Source organism: Rattus rattus, chromosome 11 (assembly GCF_011064425.1).
Source record: "Rattus rattus isolate New Zealand chromosome 11, Rrattus_CSIRO_v1, whole genome shotgun sequence".
NCBI classification, from domain to species: domain Eukaryota; kingdom Metazoa; phylum Chordata; class Mammalia; order Rodentia; family Muridae; genus Rattus; species Rattus rattus.
In genome coordinates, this window is record NC_046164.1 from 93689049 (window position 1) to 93707865 (window position 18817).

Here is an 18817-nt window from a genome sequence, read left to right on the forward strand (position 1 = left end):
GGCAGGTGGACATCTATGAGTTCAAGGGTTCAAGGCTAGCCTAATCTACATAAAAGGGTTTCAGACCAGCCAAGGCAAAAAGTAAGAGCCTGTCTAGAGAAAAAGAAAGAGAAAAGGAAGAGGAGGCAGTCCCTCCAAGTCACCAGTTACCATGAAGTTTGCCGGGCCTGACAGGTTTTTAGTCTGAGCCAAAACGCAACTGTTTTTAACTTTTTTCTTTCCTTTTTGTCTCTCTTTTAGACGATGGCCAGAATTAAGGATGCTTTTCCTGCTACCCTGGGCTTTTTGCTTTTTTTTTTTTTTCCTAAAGCCCCCTCCCCAGTACTTGGTTGCTTGCCCTCTGAGTGTTTGCTCTCCAAGCTAGCTTAATTAGCATGGCTTCTCACCTTCTTCTTCTCTTCCTGAGATGGGAGGAGGGAGGCAGCTGGGGAGATCTACAGGTGTCTTGGTCAGGGCTCTCTGAGTCACAGAACTCGTGGGTGGTCTCTGTACAGTCAGGGAATTTGTTGACAAGTCAGTCTGTAGCCCAGCTCCCCAACAATGGTCAGCAGCAGCCGTCGTGAATGGAAGTCCAAGGATCTAGCAGTGGCTCAGTCCCACAGGCAGGCAGACAGGCGAAGAGTTTTCCTTCTTCCAGGGTCCTAATGTAGGTCTCCAGCAGGTGTGTCCCAGATTAAAGGTGTGTACCACCATGCCTGGATCTGGGACTTGCTTTGTCCCAAATGACCTTGAACTCAGAGATCTCCTTGCCTTACTCTCTTGGGATTCACAGCCACTAAGCCTCAAGATCTCCATGCCAAGACCCAGGTCAGAAACTTGTATCTCCCAGCCTCAAGATCAGGATTACAGGTGAGCCTTCCAATTCTGGATTGTAGCTCATTCCAGATACAGTCAAGTTGACAACCAGGAACAGCCACTATAACAGGTTCCGGACTATAGGAGCTTTTCCTTCTAATAAAATTGTCTTTGAGCGGATAAAAAGAAAAGACCAGGGGCTGGAGAGATGGCTCAGTGGTTAAGAGCACTGACTGCTCTTCTGAAGGTCCTGAGTTCAAACCCCAGCAACCACATGGTGGCTCACAACCATCTGTAATAAGATCTGATGCCCTCTGGTGTATCTGAAGACAGCTACAGTGTACTTTATGTAATAAATAAATTAATCTTTAAAAAAAAAAAAAAGAATAAAGAAAAGACCAACAGAATTTCAAATCCAAATAAATCAATAAATATATTAGTTATTGATTAATTGTAAAAAGGACTGAAGCTGTGCTGACAAGGAGAGCACCTGCCTAGCATGCACGATGCCCTATGCTCAATCCCTTAGTACCAAACACCAAACAGTAAATAGTATACAATATTGCCTGCCAATGTCAGAATCAGCACATTACAGGTTAGAATGGAAATAGCAATAAAGTGTAATAGTTCCAGGACAGCCAGTGCTGCATAGAGAGACCCTATCTCAAAAACAAACAGACCGAAGAAAGAATGGAAGGAAGGAAGGAAGGGTGGAAGGAAGGAAGGAAGGTGGAAAGAAGAAAGAAAGAAGCACAATAGTAAGGGTGAGATGATGCTCAGTGGTTAAGAACATTTGTTCCTCTTGCAGAAGACCTGGGTTTGCTCCCAGAGCCCATAGAATGGTTCACAATCTTCTATAAATAGATCCAGTCCCAGGGGAATCCAATGCCCTCTTCTGACCTCCACAGATACCAAGCATACATGTGGTCCATGGATATACATACTGAAAGAACACACATAAAATCAATTGAATAAATATCAAAAATTTAAACTAAAGACTGTAGAAACCGAGTAGTGGTGGCACATGCCTTTAATCTTAGCACTGGGGAGGCAGAGGCAGGAGGATCTCTGAATTCAAGGCCAGCCTGGTCTTGGTTCCTGGGGCAGCTGCCCAACTGTTCTCTTGCCGAGGATTCTGCTCGAATTCCCAGCCATCGGCACCCTGTGGTTAGCTGTCGCAAACCCCATAACCTGGCTAAATCAAAACTCTAGAGGCTTATAATTTCTCCGTCAGATTTATATCAGTAAATTCTCAACCCACAAAACGCCCATGCAAAGCACTGAAAACTCAGTTGACAGAGCACAAGCTGCCACCTCGATGGGGCACACACACTCTACTTATTTCATCATCTGAGAATCCCCAATACGTATGGCTCCCAGGACTGCGTGGTTCTGGTTCCTCTTCCTCCCCTAGAAGTTCCAGCCTGTCTCCTCATTTCCACCTCCCTCTCTCTCTCTGTACTCAGCTCTACCAAACCCACTTTCCTTTTCCACTGCCCAATCATGGCCCTCACCTTAGCTTGTGCTGCCCTCACCTGCATACAGAAAGCCGTCCCCATACAATAACGAACGTGTCGCCATTTTTGAGGGTTGCAAATGGTCAGGAAGAAGATGCCACCGACATCTGTTGATAGAGGCCAAGGACACTGCAAACATCATATCTGAGTCAGCCCTTTCCGCAGCAACTCACAGCCTCCCCCAAAATGTTAACAGCAGCAGGGGATTAAAATACAGGATGTTTGGAGCTATTCCAGCCCACTAGGGGAGGAAGAAGAGGGGAGAAAGCTGCAGCCCAGCTGGATTAACTTCAGATTTTACCATGAACAAGAACCACCCTGCAGGCCTATGGAGTGCGTGCTTTGATCTGCGTCTGGCACAGACCTGAAATTGTTCTCTAGAAAACGTTCAATCAATGTTGATGACAATCTACCAACTATCGTCTCAATAAAGAGACCCAGATTATGCCATCGAAGTACCTTGTGGTAGGATGAAGACAGAGACTATTCAAATATGAACTGATCTGGGTATGGTGGAGCAAACCTTTAAACCCAGCACTGGAAAGGCAAAGCAGGTAGATTTCTCTGAGTTTGAGGCCAGCCAAGTCTGCATCGTGAGACTTGTCTCAAAAACAAAACCAACCAACAAACAAAAAACAGAATAGAACAAAGAAAAAACTTGAGTTGAGCAGCATGGGTGACACCCCGCACTCCAAACATCATTCATGCAGAAGAGCCAGGGGTCTCAAGGTCATCCCTGGCTACACAGAGAATTTCAGGTCTGAAGAGACAGAGCAAGACTGTGTCAGATGATGGTGGTGGTGGTGGTGGGGGATCATGGTAGTGGTGATTGTTATGTCTTATAAAAAGGTAAGGAAAGAAGGAATATGGTGGACGTGCAGTCAGGTGTGGGGGAAGGGGTGCCTCTTCCAGCCCATGCTGAGGCATCCCTCCCTGCCCACCCCCAGGGACCAGCCACGCTGCAGTATAGTATAGAATAGAGTTTATTTGGGCATGGGATGGGGAGTTGAGAGGGTAGAGGGTAGTAGAGACAGAGAAAGGCACAGAGACAGAGACAGAGACACACAGAGAGAGAGAGAGAGACAGCAGAGACAGAGACAGAGAGAGAAAGAGAGAGGAGTAGAGGCCAGCCATGAGCACGTGAAGAGAGAGGGGGAAGGCGGAGAGGACAGAGGGAAAGCAAGAAGACGAGAGAGAGGAGGGGCCAAGCAGCCCCTTTTATAGTGAGTCAGGCACACCTAACTGTTGCCAGGTAAATGTGGGGTGAAACTTAGACAAAATACTAACAGTGATGATGATGACTGACTGGAAGTCACATATTAGTCCTGAATGATTTTAAGACTATTGCTTGGGCTGGAGAGATGGCTCAGTGGTTAAGAGCACTGACTGCTCTTCCAGAGGTCCTGAGTTCAAATCCCAGCAACCACATGGTGGCTCACAACCATCTGTAAAGAGATCCGATGCCCTCTTCTGGTGTGTCCGAAGACAGCCGCAGTGTACTCACATAAAATAAATAAATCTTAAAAAAAAAAAAAGAATATTGCTCATAGGGGTGGGAAATCCAGACTCTGAAAACAGTATAGGTTATTGAAATGGCCTTTGGTATCTCCCAGAACTTAGACGGTAAGAGCCTATTTTGAAGACACTACACACTTCTGCCACATGGCTTGGAGGAATCAAGCTAGTGCTGATCTGGAGACCTGAGGACCAGCTCTCATAGGACTGTGAGATGCTGTGCAAGGAGTTAACAACCCTGCCTGGTTGTTAAGCCTCAGAACGTGACCAACCTGGCAAGACCTCTCCAGAGGTTCAAAAGTGGCACTTTTCTCTTGGGGCTAACCAACAGCTCTCTAATTGGATTTAAGGTCTGCTCGGTAAGACAGAATTTGTGCTTGGTCCAGCCAGTCTGGCTTGAGAAGTCGTGGACCCTGGAAGAAAAGCTACTGCTGTGATTTTCCTGTCAGGACTATTGTAATCGGCTGTCCTTACACTCCAGGTAGGTACAGCTCTCACCTCTGTTCAGAGAAGCTTCTCTCTATAGCAATGAGAAGCATCTGCTCAGCCCCACTGAGCACATCTACAGCACAATCCCTGAGCTCTTGGAACATTGCAGAAGAGGGGGAACGAAGGCTGTTGGAGCCAGAAAACAAGGCCACCCGCTGCTAGACAGTGACTTCCAGACGTGACAGAGAAGCTGCACCCATGAAATCTCAACAACGTGGTTGCCTCAGTGACACCTGCATAATGGTAATACCAGTCGCCATTGCCAATATTGATAATAAGAACACAGGTTGGCGGGCCAGTGTATATAGGAGAAACCAAACAACGCCCCACCCCTAGATGAAGAGATACAGGAAATCAATGGCTACTGAGAAAGAGAGAGACAAAGTTTACTCCAGGGATGAGCCCCTTGATAAGTTATGCAATCCCAAGTGGGTCAGTCTGAAACACATGTACAATGGTCTCAGTAAGGTGTTTATACATAATTGGAGGAGGGATGAAAATTATGTAAATGCTCATTGAAATTCTGACCTCCAAAGGCAATGCATACATGCAGTAAACAGACACACGTGCAGGCAAAACACCCAAACACATAAAGTAAAAATAAAGGTTAAAAATCAACAGTGCTAGGTAGAGGTGGCACATGCCTTTAATCTCAGTGCTTGGGAGGCAGAAGCAGGTAGAGCTCAGAGTTCAAGGCCAGCCTGGTCTACAGAGTGAGTTCCAGGACAACCAGGGCTACACAGAGAAACCCTGTCTTGAAAAACCAAAAAACCAACCAACCAAACAAACATTTATTTTAAAGATTTATTTTATTTATTATATATAAGTACACTGTAGCTGTCTTCAGACACCCCAGAAGAGGGCATCAGATCCCACAGATGGTAGTGAGCTGTCATGTGGTTGCTGAGATTTGAACTCAGAACCTCTAGAAGAGCAGTCAGTGCTCTTAACCACTGAGCCATCTCTCCAGTCCACAAAAAAGATCTTTAAAGGCCATTTTATGTGTACACATTTTATACATATACACACACACACACACACACACATATATATATATATTACACACACACACACACACACACACACACGAATGATATAGTAGGTAGCACTTGCCTGTGATCCTAGTAATAGCAAGTTAGAGATAAGAGGATCAGGAATTCAGGATTCCCCTCAGCTGCATAGGAAGCTGCAGCCTGCCTGAGATACATGAGCCCTTGTCTTAATAACTAAATAAGTAACACGACAGCTGAGCAAGAGCCATATGCTACACCCGACCCTACGACAGGACAAGCCTGCAGACCTCTGCACTGCAGAGTGAGAGAGCAGTGCTGGCCTCCCGCAGAGGCCCAGGCAGGGAATTCCAGATCCTTTTACCTTAGCCTCACAAAAGCTGGTGTTGCAGACCACCAGCATGCCTAGCTTTGTAAAGGGCTTCTTAGTGAGAGGCAGCAGAGTGTAACTATGATAAAAACACATTGTACGTATGGAGTTCTCAATAAAAACCATTATAGTAGGGGTTGGGGATTTACCTCAGTGGTAGAGCGCTTGCCCAGCAAGCGAAAGGCCCTGGGTTCGGTCCCCAGCTCAGGAAAAAAAAAAAAAAAAACAACCAAACCCATTATAGTTAGATAAAACTGCAGAAACTTTTAAAATGACGCTTATGAATTTCACCCATGTAAACAGTTCCAACCTTTCCCCGCTGTACCAGGATACAGATGACAAAGCTCCTTATCGTGTACACAGGTCTCACTTCCATGGCTGTGAAGAAAGTGATTCTAAAGGCCAGGAAATCCATACTATGCTGATTAGTCCAGGGGCTCCGAAAGCTTCAGGGTCCTGCACCCGTTTTTTTAAGGTTTATTTAACATGTCTGTCTGTGTGTACGTTGTGCACATGTGTGTGCAGATGCTCTCAGAGGTCAGAAGGGTGTTAGATCCCCTGCATCTGGAGCTGTAGGCTATTGTGAGCTTCCTGCTGTGGGTGTTAGGAGCCGACTCAGGTCCTCTGGAAAAGCGGCAAGTGCTGTTAACCTTCGCCATCTCTCCAGCCCCTCATCCAGTACGGCTTTTGCAACACCTAAATTCCCAATGGCCGGTGTTGCCTGAAGAATTCTTGGGTCTGTTGCCACAATTAGGAAGCTCGGAAGCAAGTCAGTGGAAGCCTCAGTTTAGCTGTGTCAGAGTTCACCAGGTTTACCTCACAGTGGGCGGGGCTCTAGTGTTATAGGGAGATAGAGAAGCCAAAGGAAACCCTTAACGGAAGTAAGCCTCCAGTAGAGTTCTTCGCATTTAAATGGCTCCGCCTCTTTCTACCGCTCAAGTGTACAGGCTCCCAGCTCCAGGGAGCCCGGCAGCCTCTGGGCCTCCAGGTTCCTGTCTTCTCTGTTGAGGACCCACTCTCCGGCTGAATCTCAGCAGAGAGAGTACTTTATAGGGCAATCCCCTGCTCAGCCCACCACAGCCTTTTCACACTGGATCCTTTCCTATGAAGCCAAATGACTGTAGGCACCAGGGCACGCCTGGGACTCATCTGTTGATCTCTGCCTTTAGGGAATCAGAACTGAGGTTGGGACCAGGGTTGCTTCTCCCCATTTTCTTATGGATGGAGTAGGGTTGGCTCTGTATTTTCAAGCAATGAGGCTTAACTAGGGGCAAAAGATTAGCACATACATTTTTTTCTTTTTTTCGGAGCTGGGGACTGAACCCAGGGCCTTGCACTTGCTAGGCAAGTGCTCTACCACTGAGCTAAATTCCCAACCCCAGCACATACATTTTTAAATTAAGGTTTATTTATTTATTTCATGTCATGTGAGTACACTGTGTCGCTCTCTTCAGACACACCAGAAGAGGGCATCGGATCCCATTACAGATGGTTGTGAGCCACCATGTGGTTGCTGGGAATTGAACTCAGGACCTGTGGAAGAGCAGTCAGTGCTCTTAACCGCTGAGCCATCTCTCCAGTCTGCAAATATATTTCTTCAGAAGCAAAATAAGGTTAGAGGGAAGGGTAAAAGGAGAGGGAGAGGGCGGGAGAAAGGGAGAGAGAGCATATCATTAACCATTTAGATGTAAAAGGAATCCAGGCACAGCTATAACCCCAACACTCAAGGAAGGCTAGAAGAGCAGCTGGTCAAGGATAGCCTGGGCTATATAGTGAGTTCCAGATACAAAACAAGAGCCCATCTCAAGCAAAACAGATTTAAAAGTGACCTCTGTGTGTGTGTGTGTGTGTGTGTGTGTGTGTGTGTGTGTGTGTGTTGTGCTGTGGTATGTGTGTGTGTGTGTTGTGCTGTGGGGTGTGTGTGTGTGTGTGTGTGTGTGTGTTCTCGAGGTGGGGGCGTGGAGGGGAGTGTAGTTTAGTGGCAGAGCATTCAGGAAGCCCTGGGTTTGGTGCCCAGTACTACAAGTAAATAAAGGGGCAGGGAAGACCCGGCAGAAACAGTGCGGTGTAGCGGGGCTTTGAAGTCGGAGCCTACATTGCTTACAATGTTGAGAGGAAAATCACAAACCAATCTACGAAGATGGCCCACAGAAGACCACCAAGGCCTTGTGCAGGACATAACTTTGTTGGCCGTCTAAGAACTGAGACAACGTGGCCTCCTGGCATACAGCAAACCCCCAAGGTTTGCTCAGGGGACAAGCAAACCTTCCTTAGGAATACACACCTCTATCCCAATTCTGCTCCTACAGGGAACTTGTTACCGCAGTATGGCGAGTGTTATAAGCCAGGTACGGTAGCACACAGCTGACATCCCAGCATGCTGTGGCAGAGGACAGAGCAACAGAAGTTCTGGGCCAGTTCAGGCTACGTGAGACCTTGTCTCGTAACAAAAATAAAAACAATCCTAAGAACAGCAACAACAAAAGTTTAAGTTACAAAGTTAGACCATGCAAATGTTAGACGTTCATTAGCTGGGCGTGGTGATCCACACTGTAATCCCAGCTTTTGGGAGATGGCTAGGTAGCTTAGTGCTTAGCTTTCGTGCAGAGGACCCAGGTTTACTTCTCAGCATCCATAATCATCTCACGCTGGCCTGGAACTCCAGGTGCAGGGGATCAGATGCCTCTGGCTTCTATGGGCACTCACACACACACACACACACACACACACACACACACACACACACCACACACCAAAACATCACACCACACACACCCACACACCCACACCACACACCAAAACATCACACCACACCACACACCACACACACACACACATACCACACACACACAACACAACACACACACACACCCCACAGCACACCACACACACACACACATACACACACCAACATACACACACCACACACACACACCAACATACACACACACACACACCCCACACCCAACACACAACACACCACACACACACCACACACACCCCCCACAGCACACTGCACACACACGCACGCACACACATATACAAAATTAAAAGTTAAAAAAAAAAATCGAGCCGGGTTGTGGTGGCACGTGCCTTTAATACCAGCACTCCAGAAGCAGAAATAGGCGGATCTCTGTGTTTGAGGCCAGCCTGTTCTACAGTTCAAGTTCCAGGACAGCCAGGGCCACACAGAGAAACCTGTCTCCGGGGAAAAAAAAGAAAGAAAGAAAACAAATCAGGAAATGAAAATAGGGATTCTCGTTAAAGGTTTGCCTCTTCCCCTCTTTCGTCTTCTGTTGATTTTTATTTCTTTGCTTATTTTATTTTACAGTTTCATGTAACCCAAGCTGGCTTCAGAGTCTCTAGGTACCTGAGGATGGCTTTACTGTCCAGGCCTCCCTGCCTCTGCCTCCAGAGTGCTGACGTTGTGGACCCTGTGCCACGCCTGCTTTGGAAGTTCCTTGCTGCCGCTCCTGTGCTGTTGAACAGAAAAGGCCACTCTGACCCCGGGGCAATGGTTCTCAGTTCTCCCTTCTGAAGGGGGACTGCAGGGCAGGTATGGTGGTGCAGATCTCTGATCCAAGGACCGTCATCTCCAAAAAATGCTTTCTTTAGCTGGGCGTGGTGACCCACACCTGTAATCTCAGCTTTGGGAACCTGAGACAGGAAGATCTGAGTCTGAGACCAGCCTGGGTAGAGAGTGAGGCATGAGACATTGTGTTTGTCCCACCCCCACCCCACCCCTAGTGATTAAAAATCTCAGCACTTGAGAGGTAGAAGCAGGCAGGTCTCTGCGACTTCGAGGTTGGTCTAGTCTACATAGTGAGTTCCAGAACAGCCAGGCTACACAGCGAAACTCTCGCTAAGGGGAAGGTGGGTTTCTTCAGATCAGGTTTCCTTTTCATATAATTTACAAATAATCAACACCTCAAAATTTTTGCTTGAAACCTTTTACATTTATTTATTCCTGCGTTTGATGTCTGTTCTTGGTTGTCAACTTGACTACATCTGGGATTAACTAAACCCAAGAATGCAAGGGTTACAGTGCTGCAACTGTCTACCTTTGGGTGGGGCCTACATGAGCAGGACCATCAGTACCCAGGCCCAGCTGCTTTCTCTCCTGTGCCTGTGTAGAAGGCTTCTGTTATTTCTCCTGGGCCATGCCTGCCTGTATGCTGTCCTACTGCTCACCACGATAATGGGCTAAGCCTCTCAGCAACCCCCACTGAAAGGCTTCTTTTATAAGGGTTGCTGTGGTCATGGCGTCTCATCACAGTGGCAGAGCAGTGACTAAGTTATACCTGTGGGTGTGTCCCCCACTTGTGTGACACCCCCTGGAGTCATTTCTATGTGGTCCCAAGGCTTGAACTCAGGTCCTCAGGCTTAAAGGCAAGAACTTTCATCCACTGAACCATTTTGAGGGCCCAGCGTTGTTTTATAGATAGATAGATAGATAGATAGATAGATAGATAGATTATATATATATATATATATATATATATATATATTTTGTTTGTTTAAGGATGTCTTTAATTCCAGCACTCATGAGGCAGACAAAGATGATGTAAGTTCAGGACCAGCATGGTCTACATAGCTCCAGGTCAGCTTTCAAACTTCATTTTTAGGAGAGGGTTTTTTTTTTTTTTTTGGTTCTTTTTTTCGGAGCTGGGGACCGAACCCAGGGCCTTGCGCTTCCTAGGTAAGCGCTCTACCGCTGAGCTAAATCCCCAGCCCCAGGAGAGGGTTTCTTTAGCTCTCAGTGTCCCTGCTTCCATCCCTAAAGAACTGGAATTACGTGTGTGTCATCAGTTTTTTTTTTGTTTTTGTTTTTGTTTTTGTTTTTGTTTTTTAATTTTTTAAAAGATCTATTTACTTTATGTATGCAAGTACACTGCAGCTGTCTTCAGACACACCAGAAGAGGGCATCAGATCCCATTACAGATGTTGTGAGCCACCATGTGGTTGCTGGGAATTGAACTCAGGACCTCTGGGAGAGCCGTCAGACCTCAACTGTGGAGTCATCTCTCCAGCCCTGTTTTTTAATTTTAAAAAAGAAGGACTTACTGGGTAGCTGTGGCTATTCTGGAACTCACTATGCAGACTAGGCTGGCTTCAAGTTCACAGAGCTCTGCCTGTTCAAGTGCTGGGATTATAAGCTTACACCACTGTACTGGCTCATAAGCTTGATGTTTACATTGAATTGTTTAAAGGTTTAAAAATGGTCTTTGTTTTGTTTTGTTTTGTTTCTGAGGCAGTAGGGTCTCACTATTCAGCTCTGGCTCTCCTGGAACTCATTGTGTAGTCAAGGCTGACCTGGCCTGGAACTCACAGAGATCCATTTGCCTATGCCTCCGAGGTGCTAGGATTAAAGGAGTGCACCCCTGTTTTATAAGCTATTCTAACGAATCTAGCTGGGCTCTGCTGCTGCCGCTGCTGCTGCTGCTCCTCCTCTTCCTCCTCCTCCTCTCTCCTCCTGCTCCTCTTCCTCTTCCTCCCCTCCTCCTCCTCGTCGTCGTCCTCCTCCTCCTCCTCCTCCTGCTCCTCTTCCTCTTCCTCCTCCTCCTCCTCGTCGTCCTCCTCCTCCTCCTCCTCCTGCTCCTCTTCCTCTTCCTCCTCCTCCTCCTTCCTCCTCCTCCTCCTCCTCCTCCTCCTGCTCCTCTTCCTCTTCCTCCTCCTCCTCCTCCTCCTCCTCCTCGTCGTCGTCGTCCTCCTCCTCCTCCTCCTCCTGCTCCTCTTCCTCTTCCTCCTCCTCTTCCTCTCCTTCCTCCTCCTCCTCCTCCTCGTCGTCGTCCTCCTCCTCCTCCTCCTCCTCCTCCTCCTCTTCTTCCTCCTCCTCCTCCTCCTCCTCCTCTTCCTCCTCTCTCTTGCTCTCTCTCTTGTTCTCTCTCTCTTGCTCTCTGAACTCCAAGGGAGAATTTTTTTTTTTTTTTTGGTGGTATCACTGAAATGGAGTCACATTCTATAACCCCAAGAAGTTAAGTTCTACCACCCATCCCCATCCCTGAGAAGGCAATTAAAACAGACAAATTAATAGTAAAAAGCCATCCAATTCATGGTGGCTACTCATGCACAATCTCCCCACCCCCACCCCTCTCTCGATTTCTGAGGCACAGATTGTGACTCCAAGTTTGGTCCCACTGTTGTGGTGGTCATGATAAGATCTCACGTAGCAACGTAGCCCCGTAGGCTCCCTCACTGTGTGAACAAAAGTGACCTTGGACTTTTAGCCCTCCTACCTGCAAGTGCTACTTCTAAAGTGCTGGGTTAAAGGCCTCTGTCACTGCACTTGCTCTAGGAATCTTGTAACTTATAAAGTATTGTCACAGAGCCAGCCAACTCACAAGAAAATGTGTCACTTATGGGAGAAAGTCATTATAGTTTATTGATAACCCATTAATGAAAATCAGCAATAATCTTCGCGATTATCATACACTTAAGTACACTTAGTTTATAACGAAGGCTTGAATTGTATTTCAACCTTTACTTAGTTATTCTCACAATGTAAAGATTAATGCAGAGCTGGACATAGTGGATCATGTCTGAAGTCCCACTAGTTAGCAGGTTTAAGTAGAAGCTCCAGAATCATTCACAATAGCTTAGCTTTAGGACTGAGCTAGGTGTCCAATAAGGAACGAGTAAGGAATGGAAATAAATGTTTATTCCTCGTGTGTGTGTGTGTGTGTGTGTGTGTGTGTGTGTGTGTGTCTGTCTGTCTGTCTGTCCATCCACCATGGAGGAATATGCCTTAGAGGTCAGAGGACAACTTGAGGAAGCTGGTTCTTTCCTTCCGCCCTGTGAATCCTGGGGATGGACCAAGAAATCTCATCAGTTTGGATGAAGTCTTACTTCAGTCTGGTGTTTGGCGAGTTCTGCACTTTGTGCCTCTGCCAGACCTATAGGCTGGCTTGCTTACTTACTGATTTGGTAACCTCTCTTAAATAGAGCAAAGGGTGGACAAGTGAGAAGCATTGGGTGCACCTCCTGGGCAAGCAGAGGTAAGCAAGACAGGGGCTTGGAAGTAGGTAGCCCTTGTCTTGGGGAGAGAGGGGCACAGCACCAATTCCCAGAAACCACACACACACAAAAAGAGTGTCTCTACTCACTTACCCCAGACCAAGCCGTGATCTAGTCCTTCACACATTCTCTTAGTCAATTCTTGTGACAACTGCTTTTGGTTGGCCTCTGTAAAGGTGGACAAGATGCTTGCCCAAAGGGTTGGGGACGTAGCTCTGCAATTAAGAGCACTTTCCTTTCTTGCAGAGGACCTGGGTTTGGTTCACACCACCCAGGCTCACAGCTATCTGTAACTCCAATTTCAGGAGATCGGATGCTTCCCTCTGACCCACGTGGGCACTGGACATGTACGTGATGCAGTGCGTGCATTCAGGCAAAACGCATACACACACATACATACATAACTCACACATACGTGTCCATGTACACATACGTATATAATATGTTCAGAAACAATCAAAGCCATGGCCAGTTTTCATGCACTGTACCAAGGCCATCTGGGTCCAAAACAGAAAAGAACACGTATGCACACCCCAGCACGAGTCATACAAGTCCCTGTGGATATGTGCGTGATTACCTCACTAGGCCCTGGGAACTACTTTCAAAGGGGCCCCCAGGAACCCACTTAAACATTTTTTTCCACATTTTTACTTTGAGTAGACCATGCATTCTCATGATTCAAGTACTTAAGAACGGTTTCTGTTCTGCTTGAGAAGTGGAGCCGTAAGGACCGCTGGCCTTGGCTATATAGCAAGTTCCAGATAAAGCTGGTCTACATGGAACACTGGCGGCACACGCTTTAATCCAAGCACTTGGGAGGCAGAGGTAGATGGATCTCTGTGAGTTCAAGGCCTGCATGGTCTACATAGTGAATTTAAGACTGCCAGGACTACACAGTAAGACTTTCTCTCAAAAACAAACAAACAAACAAACAAAAGAACAACAAAACCCAACCCTTAAACCAAAACAAAGTCAAAGCGTGTTCTACCCTTATCTACCTGTCCGTTTGGACACAGATTAAAAGGTAGCCCTGTTGTAATGGCCCTGTAATGCAAGAATCACTCCAGGGGTTGGGGGATTTAGCTCAGTGGTAGAGCGCTTGCCTAGGGAAGCGCAAAGGCCCTGGGTTAGGTCCCCAGCTCCGGGAAAAAAAAAAAAAAAAAAAAAAAGAATCATTCCAGAACTGCCTTGTGAATGTGCAGATGGTGCTATGTATTATTTTGGCCCCTTTCCCCCTCAAAAACAGTAATATGTTACATGTATTTTCTGAACCTTGTTTGTTTATTCAGTTGGTGATTTAAAATAAAAAGATTTATTTATGTATTTATGTATTTATTTATTTATTTATCTAATTATATATAAGTACACTGTAGCTGCCTTCAGACACACCAGAAGAGGGCATCAGATCCCCATTACAGATGGTTGTGAGCCACCATGTGGGTGCTGGGATTTGAACTCAGGACCTCTGGAAGAGCAGTCAGTGCTCTTAACTGCTGAGCCATCTCTCCAGCCCTGGTGATTCTTTATATATTTATTGAGACTGGTCTTGGTATATATCCTCAACTAACTTGATACTTGATACTGGTATGTAGTCCAGGCAAGGCTAGAACTGATGGCAATCTTTCTGCCTCAGCCTTTCAGATACTAAAGTCGGAATTACCAGTGTGTGTCACCATTCTAGGCTCACAGAGGGGTCCTGAAGATCTTTGTTTTAGTTTGGGTTTTGTTTACATAGTTATTATTTCTTTATTTTAAAGATTTATTTATTTTATTAATACTAGTACACTGTCACTCTCTTCAGACACACCAGAAGAGGGGATCAGATCCCATTACAGATGGTTGTGAGCCACCATGTGGTTGCTGGGAATTGAACTCAGGACCTCTGGAAGAGCAGTCAGTGCTCTTAACCGCTGAACCATCTCTCCAGCCCCCATATTTATTATTTTTAAGTGCGTAAATGCACATGTATGCTCGCTCACCTATAAAGGTCAGAGGATGGCTTTGGGGAATTGGGTTTTTCCTCATACCAGGCAGGTCCCAGGGGTTGAATTTAGTTTTTTAGGTTTGGGGGTCTTTCCTCACTCAGCTCTCACACTAGCACGTTGGTCTGAGTTTTGAAAGAAGGTTCTGCTGTACATCACAAGCTGCCTTTGAACCATGTTTCCCAGGCTATCCTGGACAGTGTCACCTTCTTGCCTCATGCAGTCTCTTAGATTCCCCTTTCCCCTCTTTTATAGAGCACTGCTTTTCTTGGTGGTATAGTATTCCATCGAATGGATAAACTAGCATTTGTTTACCAGTTTCTACTTCAGAAACTCTGGATGAGTTCCAGGTTCTTGCCTTTTTTTCAGACAGGGCTGTGATGAATCACGGTGTTCGTAGACCAATTAGCACATGTGCAAATACATCTGAGGAAAAAAATTCCTAGCAGGGTATTGTTGGGTCAAGGGTTCTATGCATTTGTAATTTTGACAGATATTGCCAAACTGGCCTCTACAAAGATTAAATCAATTTACATTCCCATCAGCATTAGGTGAGAGCACCTGTTTCCCCACAGCTTCTTAGCAGTGTTAATAAACTGGTAACTTGCCAATCTGAAGGATAAAAAAATGGCACCACCACATTTTTCTCATCATAAGGGAGGTTGAGCACTTTGCCTTCAGCTTAAAAGGCTTTATTTTCTTTTTCCTGAAACACCTAGCCTCGGTCTGTTTTCCTTTCATTGATCTATTAATTATTATTAATTATTATTATTATTATTAATTAACAAGACAGGGTCTCAACATGTAGCCCTGGCTGTCCTGGAACTCACTATGTAGACTAGGCTGGCCTTGAACTCACAGAAACCCACTTGCCTCTGCCTCTTAAGTACGGAGTGCCACTTGGCTCAGCTTGGTTTTTTAATTCTGCATGCGCAGGTCTGTGTATGGGTATGGGTATGTGCCCAAGGAGGCCAGAGGCTTCAAATGCTCATAGAGCTGGGGTCATAGGGAGTTGTAAGCCTCCCGGTATTGGTACTTGAGCTCAAACTTGTCCTCCACAAGAGTATTGTGAACCTGATAGAAACACAAAACTGGCCTTGAACTTTTGCTGACTCTCCTGCCTCTGCCTCTGAAGTCCTGCGATCCCAGGTATGTGTCACCATGCCTGGCTCTTTGTCTGACACAGGGTCTGGGAGACTCAGGCTGGATTTAAACTTGTTATGAAACCAGGGTGACCTCAACCTTCCCTTTTGTTTGGTTTAGTGTGTGTTTTTGCAGGCAACCCTAGAGTACGGAGGTTGACATCAGGCTCACTTCTCTATTGCTCTCCACTGTGTATGTAGGTTTGGGGGTGTCTGTCTGTCTGGTTCTGCATTATTTCCTTGAATGCTCTTTTACTGACCCTGAAACAGGGTTGGCATATACACTTTCAGCTTTGGGAGATAGCTTTCAATAAGTACTGCTGGTGGGCTCGGAACAGATGAGGCTGGCCTGGAATTCACAGAGATCTGCCTGACCCCACCCCCTGAGTGTTAGGACCAAGGGCATACACCATCATGCACAGCACTGGCTTTTTCTTGACCATGTGGGTGCTAGTATTAGAACTCAAATCTTCATGGTTTTTGACAACCACTCTATTAATGGAGTCCTCTCCCCAGCCCTGATCTGATTCTCCTGCCTCTGCCTCTCAAGTGCTAGGGTTGCATTGTGTGGCACAAGGCCTGGCCCCAAAATGCACCTGGATTTACATCTATTTAATTAATTCTCATATCATTCCTACGAGGCAAATACAACTCAGCTGGGCACAATATTAAGTGACCTGTTCGAGTCCTGCAAGGCAGTGATTAGTCTTAAAGCTGCATAATCTTGCTGCAGAACCTGGGTGTTAACTATTTATAATCAAAACCAGTTCAGTTGCTAGTTTGTAAAGAAGGAGGAGGAGGAGGAGGAGGAGGAGGAGGAGGAGGAAGAGAAGAAGAAGAGGAGGAGGAGGAGGAAGAGAAGGAGAAGAAGAAGAGGAGGAGGAGGAGGAGAAGGAGAAGAAGGAGAAGAAGAAGAAGAAGAAGAGGAAGAAAGAGGAGGAGGAGGAGGAAGGGGAGGGGGAGGAGAAGGAGGAAGGAGGAGGGAGGGAGGAGAAGAAGAAGAGGAGGAGGAGGGGGAAGGGGAGAAGAAGAAGAGGAGGAGGAGGATGAAGAAGAAGAGAAGGTAGAGGGGGAGGGGGAGGAGGAGGAGAAGAAGAAGGAGGAGGAGGAAAGAAGGAGAAGCAGAAAGAAGGAGGAGGAGGAGAAGGAGAAGAAGAAGAAGAGGAAGAAGAAGAAGGGAAGGAAAGAAGCAGAAGCAGAAAGAAGGAGGAAGAAGAGGAAGAGGAGGGGGAGGAGGAGGAGGAGAAGAAGAAGAAGAAAAGAAGGAAAGAAGCAGAAGCAGAAAGAAGGAGGAAGAAGAGGAGGAGGAAGAGGAGGAGGAAGAGGAGGAGGAAGAGGAGGAAGAACATGGCAGCTAGGGAAACAGCTCGGTTGGTAAAGAGCTTGCTTAGGATATGTTCCAACTCACTAATGAAATTTCCCCTCTAACTCCAGTCATTTCCTCTATGATCCCCCAGAGTCCCTTGGGGTGCATGCCAGGTTCTCCAAGGCTCTCCCCAAATAGCTCTCAGCTATGATCTCTGGTTGACTTTCTCTCCACTCGCCCACAGTGCTAGACCAACCCTGGCTTTTGCACTTCCGGTGTGTGCCTCCTCCTGAGGTTCCTCCGGTGCTTCACTCTGATCTGTCCTTGGATGCCTCTCCCTCAGCGACTCCGGTGTCCTCTCTCCTGGTTTCAAGGTTTTCTTAGGCATTGCTTCTCCCCTCGTCACGTACCTGTCTTGCTTGCTGTTACAGCTCTAGACCCTAGGCCTCTGACTGGGATGATGAACACAGAAGGGTGTTTCCTACTTCCTTAGAAGGCCTCTCCTGCAGCCATATTCCCACTTCCTGCTGGTTTCAAGGAAACACTGAGGAGTGATTCAAGGGCCTCATGCCCGCCCGGCAAGTACTGTGCCACTGAGGTACTCACTAACTAGCCTTGTCTCATCCCTAAAGAGCCATTTAGATATCGGTGCCTGTTGGTAGCCGTGTCTGCCTGCCAGCTTAGCTTGGCCTCGCTTGGTGTTCATTCCTTCCACCCCAAGTTATGTTAAACCCACCAGATGTCTTTGTGTCGGTCTTGTCCTGTTTCCCAAAAAGGGCTCTCCATGTGCGCGTGCAGCCCCGGCTGCTTTCAGCTCACTCTGTAGACCAGGCTGGCCTGACTCAGAACTGCTTGCCTCTGCCTTCCAGTGCTGGGATTAAAGACCCACCAGTGTCTTAATTGCTTGTTTTCAGTCTTGCTTTTTCCACTCTACAGCAGTCCTTTACAGTTCTAATTAAAGGCCACAGCCACTATTCTCTAGGGATTAAGAAATTGTGCTCAATAAATGTTTGGAGAAGGAATGAGTGAACAAATAGAATTTCACTTTTTTTTAAATAAGGAATTATTGCATGGGAATTTATAGTTATTACTTAAGAATCTCTCTCTCCCTCCCTCCCTTTTCCTCTCCCTCTTTTGTCAGTGCTGGGCTTGGACCCATAGCCCCTGTTCATGCTAAGCAAATGCTAAACCACCTAGCGTTAGCCTTAATCCTTATCATACTTCTAAACAGAACATTAGCCTAGCATGGATGGCAATGCGCACTCGTAATCCTAGCGCTTAAAGAATCGAGACAGGAAGGAGGTTGTCACACCCTGGAGGCCATGCTAGGCTAGAGCGAGACTATCTGCTGGGGGGGGGAGGGGCGGCGGCTCACACAACAACCAACCAAGCAAACAAGTATAAACCCCAAGTTCCATCTCAGAAACATACACAAACTTTTAAAATCCCGAGTCCAGAGATATCAGTATTTAATTAACTTGTATCAAGTTTCATGCACCCAACCATTAAGACGAAGGCCCTCATTAGGTACGAAGGCCCTCGTTAGGTGTCTTGGCCCCGCCTCTGCCTGTGAGTGCTAGGATTAAAGACATGCGCGCCACAATCCCAAATGGACTGGGGCGGTGAAGGGCAAATGCTCGATCACTGACCTCACCCTCCCGTCGCCTTTTTTTTTTA